Consider the following 10,720-nt stretch of genomic DNA (forward strand, 5'->3'; position numbering starts at 1 on the left):
CCAGTGCCCGAGTGATCGGTGGATAGCCATACTTAATTCCTTTCGGAATGGCCCAGTCTCCGGCTATTCCAAAAAATAAAATAGCCCCCTTCGGCATGTTAAGGAATCTTTAGTCCATACTCATCACTTCGAAGTGGTAATTTTTCGCGGATATATGACGTCGCGTGATAGACAGGCGAAGTAGGTGCATCCCGAAAATATTTGACCAATAGCGGAAGGATAAAGGCGACAAAGGCGTCGAATTATAACTATGTTTTGTTCGGCCTAATCATGCATAAGCAGTGTGTACACGTCATATCAGATACTTAGTTTTCGTGGTTCCAGTGACGTCGCCATGCCAAGAAGTAAAGCGCAGGTGAACCGAAAAACCTTTGACCAATGGCGGCAGGCTACTGACAGCAATGAAATAGAACAAGACCGGAATAGGGGCCGTACAACTAAAAATTATTCCAATATGTTTTTATTCCAATCTCCTGATGTCAAATTTGCGTAACCACCGATGCAAACATCGGGCGGTCACCCACATAGTTGCCTGAACAAACCAATCAAATGCTCCCCTCGTTCATAGGAGGTCACTTTTGTTTGCTTGAAAAACGAATAACATTGCCTCCACTGAGCGGCTTGTCTTATCTAATTGGCTCACAAGAGGCGAGGAGCATGCTCAAGTGGAGAGGGATTCGATGGGGCCGAGACACTGCACTGAATATCGATAACCGAATGAAGAGGGTGGTGCCGGCGTCTGCGATTGATCCGCTTTCTCTTACTTAGCTTGCGGTGGCTTGTCGACAATCGCGGCGGCATGCAACGCAAGCTTAAGAATGACGCTAAAACGGATCCTCAGCAAAGAAGAGTTGGCAGAACGACGTCGTAAACGTGCCGAAAGTTCTCGAAAACGTTTCAGGGACGCGCAAAAAGTTTTAATACACGCAAATAAACCCATGCTCTCCGGCAGGGGTGAGTAGGCAGTGGCGGAGAGATCGGCGGTGGCCATCTTTTATTCCTTTGGGAACGGGGCAGCCTGCAGCTATGCAGAAGACAATTCCGTTTTGTTCGACATATTAATGCATCGTTAACGAGTACGTGTCACTTTGACGCGGTAAGTTATTGCGGTTTTGTGACGTCACGTGAGAGGCAGGTGAAGTGGGCGCAGCCCGAAAACTTTTGACCAATAGCAGAGGGCTAATGGCGAAAAGGCGTCGAATGAGAAATAACTATTTTTATTTTGTTCGGTCAAATTATGCAGAATCGGTGTGTACACGTCATATCAGATGGGGAGCTATCGCGGTTTTCGTGACGTCGTGTGACGGACAGGTGAAGTGGGGGTGGCCGAAAAAAGTTTTTCACCAATCCCGGTGGGCTGATTGCACAATTGGAATAGAAAAGTTTGGAATAGTTTTACGTTATAGCGCCCTAGGTTTACGTTTTAGCACTTTTCGCCCTCCTTCCGGCACGCCAGTGCTAACGCTGCAATAGGTTACTTGGTACAATGCTTGAGAACAGAATAAACTAGGAAAATTAGGCAGAACGGTGCAACATAGGACCCATTTGTTGCTGTGTGTTCTCAAAGCACTAAATCAAATAATTTATGAACACTTATTATCAGTTGTTATAAATTAAGCATCAATTAGTCAATATGCGTAATGCGTTGTATGTACGATTTACCCCGCACAATTGTCCGCAATTCTGTCTAGAGCGTTGAATCGGCGTACTGTGGTCAAAGAAACCGGCGTCTGTGCCTTGCTGGACGGATCAAGAGACAATGCTTGCGATTAGTGAAAATTACAAGGACCCTGAGCAACACAGTATTAAGCCTGGTGTATTGAACTTAGCAACTACTCAAAGTGGTTGCTCAGTGGCTATAGTGTTTGGCTCCTAAGCACGAAGTCGCGGGATCGGATCCCTGCCATGGCGCGGCGGGATTTTAATGGAGGCGAAATGCGAAAAAAACCGTGTCCTCAGATTTAGGTGCACGTTAAAGAAACCCAGGGGGCCAAGATTGATGCAGATTGTGGTTTTGGCGCATAAAAACCCCATAATTTGTTTTTTTTTAACTTATCAACTGCTGCATAATGACTCTTTGCTTTAGGCCAACACTTGAGCGCTTGATGCAAAAGTTTTTCTGTTTCTTTTGTGAACTGTTCCTTTTGCGAACATTTTACAACACGTTACAGAGGCACAAAGTAATGTTTAACAGTCTCGGAAGAGAACAGCAATTTACAATAGGTAGCGAGGCCCTGGAAGTGGTAAGGGAATACGTCTACTTAGGGCAGGTTGTGACTGCGGATCCCGATCATGAGACTGAAATAATCAGAAGAATAAGAATGGGCTGGGATGCGTTTGGCGGGCATTCTCAGATCATGAACAGCAGGTTGCCATTATCCATCAAGAGAAGAGTGTGTAACAGCTGTGTCTTACCAGTACTCACGTACGGGGCAGAAACCTGGAGGCTTACGAAAAGGGTTCTACTTAAATTGAGGACGACGCAACGAGCTATGAAAGAAGAATGATGGGTGTAGCGTGAAGGGATAAGAAAAGAGCAGATTGGGTGAGAGAACAAACGCGGGTAAATGACATCTTAGTTGAAATCAAGAAAAAGAAATGGGCATGGGCAGGACATGTAATGAGGAAGGAAGATAAGCGATGGTCATTAAGGGTTAGGGACTGGATTCCAAGGGAAGGGTAGCAGGGGCGGCAGAAAATTATGTGGGTGGATGAGATTAAGAAGTTTGCAGGGACGACATCGCAACAATTAGTACATGACCGGGGTTGTTGGAGAAGTATGGGAGACCTTTGCCCTGCAGTGGGCGTGACCAGGCTGATGACGAATATGATGATGATGATGATGATGATACAGAGGCACAATTCCCCCCGGCGGCAAACGCGGCAGGCATGTTCTTTAAAAATCGCATTAAATAACGTGGTGTACGCTCGGTTTTCTGTTTTTAGGGGCGCTGCAAATTCTAGATGACCTGATCACTATCGTGACCGCTCCAAAAGCTGCTACATGCATCGGAAAGGGGTAATAAGATGGGCCTACCTTACTAGAAGCCTGCTAAAAGTAGGGACCGCGAACACGCAGTATCATTTAGTCATCATCAGCTCATCCGGTGCGAGAATATAATTGCAATAGCGCTGCATGACAACACGCACTAAGTCCGGAAAAGACTCGGTTAGTAAGCCGTATCAGTAAGCAGTAAACGCTCTTACTCGTCTTGTTCAGACATATACAAACCAGGTAACATTAGCATATCATATCAGTAACTAGTATAAGTAAACGGATGATCGAAGTCTAAAATTCCTTTTCTTGTTTAGTTTATTTAAGAAAGCGCTGATTTAGGAGCACGAGATGAAGAAGCAAGGGGGAAGCACTAGTTGCAGGACAAAGCGCGACTAACAGCAGCATATTATCGTGTGTTTGGTCTAAGTTATACGGGTACACGATAGGCAAAAAATGGATACAGCATCAAACACGCCTACAGCATATCGTACTTCCGTGCTCCGGCTATTAAACCAATGTCCACATGCGTTAAACGGAGAGATGGCGCGCTTACACAATTTCCTTCTCCCAGTAAAGCCCATGATTTCGAAGTCGAAAATTGTTCTTTCCTTGTATTTTACTCACTCTCAGATTTTTCTTTTAGAAACCTGGGCTGTGCATGATCATCGATTGCACAGAGTAGCTGGGTTCCATACTGGTTCCATCGTCATCATCATCACCATAATTAACATCGTCAGTCCATTATTATATACACTGCAGGACGAAGGCCACTCCATGCGATCTCTAATTACTCCCGTCTTGCGCGAGCAAGACAGGAGTAATTGGAGTAATTGGAGATTAATTTGAGTATAAATATACCATGTTGCGCGTGCTAATTTTCCAATTTCATCGATCCACTTAGTTTTCTACTATCCTCGAGTACGCTTCACTTCCATTGGCACTCATTCTGTAACTCTAATGGTCCACCTGTTATCTATCCTGCGTGTTACATGGAGTGCGCAGCTCCATTTCTTTCTCCTAAGGTCAACTAGGATATCAGCTATCTCCGTCTGCTCTCTGCTCCACCCTGCTCTCTTCCTGTCTCTTAACGTTATACCTAATATTTTTGTTCCATTGTGATGTGCTTGTTGACGAGGTTCTTTGTCAAACTGGAAGGTTTCACTCGGTATGTTAGCACGGCTGGAGTGCAATAATTGTACAGATTTTTACAGCGAAGCTGTCCTTAAGTACCCTCCGCAAAAATCGTGGCGGCGAACAGAAAACGCCTTGCGGCAAAGCCATCTTTCTCGCGAATGCTCTGTAGCTTGCAGTCTAATGTAGGTACCCTGCAAAACATTATACTGACATTGGCCGCTAAGACGATTCTATAATTACGCCCAGTTTACTTTATTTGTCATAATTAGATCAAAGCGAAGTTGTAAACGTTACATAGATACCGTCTGCTGCCAATACACGGGCATCTACGGAGGGAGAAAATGGCTGTAACTCTTGTGTTATAGAAACTATCCACAAAGAAAGTATATGACAATTAGCCGCTAAGACGACTCTAGCATTACGCCGAGTTTCGTTTACTTTTTTTAATTACATAGTTCACGGTGAAGTTTGTCCGCTGGAATGAAACTCTAGTCCTGCCAAGTTTCATTCAGCTAATTACTAGGAAGTATGTTCAATCACAAATTACATACAAACGTTTTTTTGTTTCGTGCACTCCTATGGACTGCGCCCTGGTGAACGAATATCGCCCCTCATGTCGAGGCTCGGTTTAATGGCCGCCTGCGCCTAAACGGCCCTCCGTCGCAGCTGCGTCGAAAACACCTGCGTCTTTATAGCTCTGTGTATGTATGAAGTAGCTCATGACGTAGTGGGCGCCTGATGTTTCTTTGTATTTTGCATAAATGACATATACCTAATTATACGTTTAGTCACATACCAACACAATTTATACCATAGCAGCTTCGCTGGTCAACCACCTTCACAGGGTGGAATGGCTCCTCAATGTATTTTTCTTTTTGCAACACAGTGGTAAGCTCCCAGTCAGCATTTGCCAGCGCCTGCCGTATGTACTCGAACACATGTTTATTATTCTGTACATTTCCTTCTCGCAATCGGTGTCTCCTGTAATTGATCTAGACAAACATACTCCTGTACAGACGCGAAAGGCTGATTGGCGATCCAGAACTCTTATTCATTTGCCAGGCTATTGATCATTACCTTTGTCTTGTGCATAATAGTCTTCCAACCCAGTCTTACACTTTCGCGGTTAAAGTCTTCAACGATTTGTTGTAATTCGTCCCCGTGTTGTTGAACAGGACAATGTCATCTGTAAACCTAAGGTTGCTGCGATATTCGCCGTTGATCCTCACTCCTAAGCCTTCCCAGTCTAATAGATTGAGTACTTCTTGTAAGCGTGCAGTGAATAGCATTGGAGGGATTGTGTCTCATTGGCTGACGTCTTTCTTCATAGGTAATTTTCAACTTTTTTGTGAATAACCGAGATAGCTGTCAAATCTATGTAGATATTTCCGAGATGTTCACGTATGCTTCACGTACTCTTCGATTACGCAATGCTTTTGTTGGAGCTGGTACCTCAATTGAATCAAATGCAATTTCGTAATCTATGAAAGCCATACAGAATGGTTGATGGCACACCGCAGATTTCTCGATTACCTGACTGATGACGTGGATGTGATCCACTGTAGAATATCCCTTCCTGAAGCTAGCCTGTTTTCTTGGTTGATGGAAATCAAGTGTTGCCCTGATTATATTGGAAATGATCTTGTGAATATTTTATACAATACTGAAAGCTAGCTAATCGGCCTATAACTCTTTTGTTCTTTAACGTCTGCCTTCTGGCGAATTCGTATATTGTCGGCATTGTTCCAGCTTTCTTGTGCGCTTGAAGTCGTGAGGCATATTTATGAAGTGCCGCAAGGTGTTCAAGTATATTTGTCCCATTTTTGATAAAAGATACAGTTTTTTCATCTTCTACTGCTGGATTCCCCCAAAAGATGTCATGAAAAGCCCTTCGGATTTCATCAAGGAGCCCCTGTACCCTTTACATAACTACCTCGAATGAAGGAAGCGTGTATTTACTGGTCAGTGCACAGATCAGCATAGAATTGTTCTGCCCCTTTTACTATATGATCCGAATTGCTGATGACGTTACCCTGCTTATCTTTAGAGCGACACACCTTGCCTTGTCCTATGCCAAGTTTTCTTCTCACAGATTTTGTGCTGCGACTATTTTTACTGCTTCCTCAAGCTTTCCCGGTTTATAACTCCTAAAATCTCTTACTTTCTCTTCTTGATCGGTATTGACAGCTTAGCAAATTCAATATGATATGCTGACTTTGATGCATTTATGCTTTGTTGTTTCTTTATCAGGTCCTTTGTTACTTGGGAGAGCTTTCATACTAGTTTGGTTGTCTTGGTTCCTTTCCTCCCACTTCCACTGCTTCTTCTGAAATCAGCCTAGTTTTGGCTTCATTCCCTACCTCTATGTCAGCCTCGTTTTCCTATTCTAAAGCTGCATATACATTCGCGAGCAGTGGCCTGAATATGTCGGCTTTACCCTTACTTCGCCTAGTTTTACTCTCTTTAGAATAACTTCACTCTTTATTTCTTCAAATTGAAAAAAGAAATCCTAGACCTGACTAATCTAAAGTCACTCTACTCTACACAACCTAACACTTCTACATACGGCACTATGCTGGGACTGGCAGAGAGTATGAAATATATTTCATTTATTCCTTCTCCAATATGGCTTTTCACGGTACACTTCCTGTTACTGCGCATCCTGAAGAAGGCATTCATTATTCGGAGCCTATTTCTCTCCGTGAATTCTAGCAACACCTCTACTCTAATATTTGTAGAATCGATGCCGTATTTGCCAAGTGCTTTTTTCCCAGCCGGCTTTTCCCGAACTCTTGCGTAGAAGTAGACCATCAATACAGTATACCGAGTTTGCACCTGACTTCCTTAATTCGACAACTTCATAAAACATATATTTCTTCATCATTGTGACGGGAGGTTAGAGCGTAGGCTTGTACTACGATGTAGATGTACGCCTGTATGGATGAGCGCAGTGACAGGATAGCCGTCAACGTCAACGTCAAGAAGGTTTTGGTTCGTAAGTAACGTGAGCAGGGGGCTTGAGGGCAGGGTCGACAACGCAGCTTCACCTCCAGAAGCTGCAGTGCCTAGTTCTCCGGCTGGGTCCGAGATGCGATAGGCGGCGAAGGGAAGCGGCGGGGCTGGGACGAACGAGACTGATGGTGTCGAGGTGAGGGCGAGCGGCTGAAGCGAAGGTTCGGAGCAGCGGCATCAGCGGCAGTGGGTTCATGGCGGGTGGCATAGGAACAGAAGGTCCAAAGGTGCGGCAATAAGTGGTGGCGTATGTCCAAGGAGGCGGTGGTCGTCGGTTGCGGCAGTGACGAGCGACGTGGCCGATGCGACAGCAATCGAAGCAAATCGGCCTGTCATCAGGGGTACGCCATTCGGACGGGTTGCGGCGAGATATGGCAGAAAAGGACTGCCGGGGACGAGGAGGGCCAGTAGAGAACTGGGGAACGCTGGGTTGAGACGTTGAACACGTTCAGACCCATGTTCAGACCCATGTTCTCAAATGCCTGTCTGACTACGGCCTGAATCATCGCAATCGTGGTTGCTGGAGGATCGGGAGGCGTCGCGGAGAAAGCTGGCGAACAGGCGGCCTCGAGCTCTCGGCGAACAACACGGGCGACGTCGTCACAGGTGGTGGCCTGACGCGTTGACCCTAACATGTCGACGTAGCAGAAGTGTTGTGTAGTCGCGTGATGTGGTGTGTGATACGGCGGCTCTTAGCTTGTTCAAGGCGACGGCATTCTTTAATGATGGCGTCGATTGTCGAGACGTTGCCGAAAACAAGCAAATTGAAAGCGTCGTCGGCGATGCCTTTTAGAACATGTGGCACTTTATCTGCTTCAACTTTGCGGCATAGAGCCAAGACGTCGAGGATGTATGAAACGTACGGCTCTGTAGATGTCTGAACACGAGACGCAAGAGCCTTTCTCGCGGCAATCTTGTGGCCAATGGGGTCGCCAAACAGTTTCCGTAGCTTTTCTTTGAAACTGTCCCAAATGGTTAACTCGTCGTCATGCGTCTGGTGCCGCACGCGTGGGGTGCCACCGAGATAAAAGATGACATTGGCGAGCATAATCGTTGGGTCCCACTTGTTATAAGCACTGGCGTGTTCATAGAGCTTGATCCAGTCGTCAACGTCCTGTCCCTCCAGGCCAGAGAACGCACCAGGGTCGCGATGTTGGGCAACCGTGACGATGGGAGCAGTTGGGCAAGCCGAAACTGTTGCAGAGGCGGTCTAGTCACCGGGAGGCATGGTGACAAGCTCGATGTACCGACCACTTCGGAGTTCCGCGTTGAGGACGGGGATCGCTAACCGACGCCAAAATGTTACGTGTAGAAAGACCCAGACGAAAGAGGCTATTTACAGGCTATTTACACTGGAACCAGACAGCCAGGCCGACACTCGCCCGCGCCAAGGCACAGCACAACTTCATCGTCGTTCTCGCTGCGGCTTGTCTCTTGAGTATCTCCCGATAATATCGTAATAATATATAAATTATTAGAAAGGCAGAGAGGCCAATCTAGGAGTAACAATTGGTACCTGCTGTACGCGTTCAAGGTTGTCGTAAAAGAAGGAAGCTTTTGCGAGAGAATAATTATTATTGCTAAAATACATCCAGGAGCACGAAATTGGTGCGCGACATGCATTTCTCTGTTACCACTGCGATAGTGGCACCTCCGTCTAAAGGTATCCATAGGTCGAGACTGAGAGTCATTGAAGTAACCGATGTAATTGTCGTAATCTTCAAAAGAAAGGAGAGGAAATCTCGCCACCGTGACCACTTGACGAAAGGCACTGATAATTTTGACGGAACTTGTCATCCTTCAGTTTTATTCGCACTACTGGAAAAGTGCCAGGTTTGTGACTGCTTTTTGACAACTGAAGCCGCGAACGAGTGAAAGGAGCAAACGAATAGAGTCAAGCTGTTTTGGAAGCAGTACAAGTACGTAAGAATTTAATGTCGTTATTCTATGTTGGGAACAGTTGAAATAGAATCTTTGTCCTATTCTTTTGACTGTTCTTGCCTACTACAAACCGGAGCGCCGTCACAGCGTGAAAATTCTCTTTTTATATAACTTGGCTAAAGCCTGACCTGAGATAGGTAATATCTGTATTTTTTTTCAATGCTGCCATTATCCTTTTAACAAAAAGTACCACCCCTATGCACATTCTCTGTCATATACTATTCCAACGACGGGATTGCACGCGAGGCGGCAAACACAGCGTCCCTTTGCTCGACAAACGTGTTCACGGATAAGCCCAACAGAAAACGACAACACTCACACGCCGGAAGCGACGAGCAGCTCCCGCGTTGTGTGCGTAGCTTCAGCGCGAACTCCGTGTCGTGCGGACGGCGCAGCGAAAGGAGGCGGCGGACACAAGCGGCGAACACTTTAAATGGTGAACCGAACTAGCAGCAGCGCTGCGGCGTGTCCATTCATGCTGTGCGGAAGAAAAACCCATGAGCAATGGGTTGTGACCGGAGGATCGCTTCGGGCGGGCTGAGCTGAGCGTCACAGTCGGGGGAGAGACTTCGGCGAATGGAAAGTAAACTTGTCAAAGGTTCCAGGGTTTCGGCGGTGCGTAGAGCCTTATCGCTCTTTGTTCGCGCTTTTCTTTTCTTTCTTTCTTTTTTTTTTGACACCATCGCCTTCTCCCTTCCTTGATGAGCATGGTTGAAACAAGAGCGTGGCTGTCCGATTGATACATAATGCCACAGGCGCCGGTGTCGTGTTCTGATGCGCATGGTCCCCCACTCTCGCCGCTCACTCCAACGCTGCTCCTCACCGCCTAGAACCGGTTCCTCTCTCTCTCTGCTGGCCTCTCCTCTGCGTTTTGAAGCTGTGTCGTTAGGAGAGTTTCTCTTTCTGGCGCCTTCCGTAGACGGCGGTCAATAGGTCGCAATTTGTGTTGGCTCAGCCGAGCGATAGGTTCCGGTGACGTGACCCGCGCGCATGTCACGCACGAAACTTGGCAGTGCGCCGCGCGCGCGCCACGTGCCACCCGCAGCGCGATCGCGGAAAGGGAGGCGGTCATCGGAGCGCGGAATAAATGTGGTGCCGCGCGAAGTTGTAAACACCGCCGATGTAGAGTAATTACGGGGCGTACTAGGCAGAGGGGAGTGTTGCGAATGCGAGAGCTATTATGGCAAGTGGAGCATACCGTCTGTTCAAGAGGATAAGACACGAGGTCATTTCTGAAGCATCGCACTGCAAACGCGAACGTTAAAGTGCATGCAAGCCGCGTTGAGCGTGTGGCGTTCATTGGTTTGGTGATGCTTGCTGAGCGTAGTGGCCTAAAGCATTTCTTTTTGTGTGGTGTTAAAGGTTCATCATATACTTTTCTTTTGAGTTTTCCTGTCAATAAATTCTATTCGATTTATATATATATATATATATATATATATATATATATATATATATATATATATATATATATAGATAGATAGATAGATATATATATATCGGAGGCTTTGCGGTTTTGAGCTATTTGCGAATCTCAGTAGTACATTTTAATGCGTGTTCTTTGCCCTCTCGACTAGTATTATATGTTCCACTTCGCCTTCACTCGGTGCATGCGAAGCCCTCTTGCCTTGTAAT

General features: G+C 46.2%; 1 protein-coding gene across 1 annotated transcript in view; it reads right to left on the reverse strand.

Moving 5' to 3' along the window:
• LOC126524456 (monocarboxylate transporter 13-like) overlaps nt 1–10,079 on the reverse strand; it is a 141,392-nt gene extending 131,313 nt beyond the window's left edge. The window contains exon 1 of the mRNA XM_050172767.3: nt 9,405–10,079. The gene's annotated coding sequence lies outside the window, so the exon portion shown is untranslated. The remainder of the gene's footprint in view (nt 1–9,404) is intronic.
• Between the last annotated feature and the right edge of the window lie 641 nt (nt 10,080–10,720).

The sequence above is a fragment of the Dermacentor andersoni genome, chromosome 3, assembly GCF_023375885.2.
Source record: "Dermacentor andersoni chromosome 3, qqDerAnde1_hic_scaffold, whole genome shotgun sequence".
NCBI lineage: Eukaryota > Metazoa > Arthropoda > Arachnida > Ixodida > Ixodidae > Dermacentor > Dermacentor andersoni.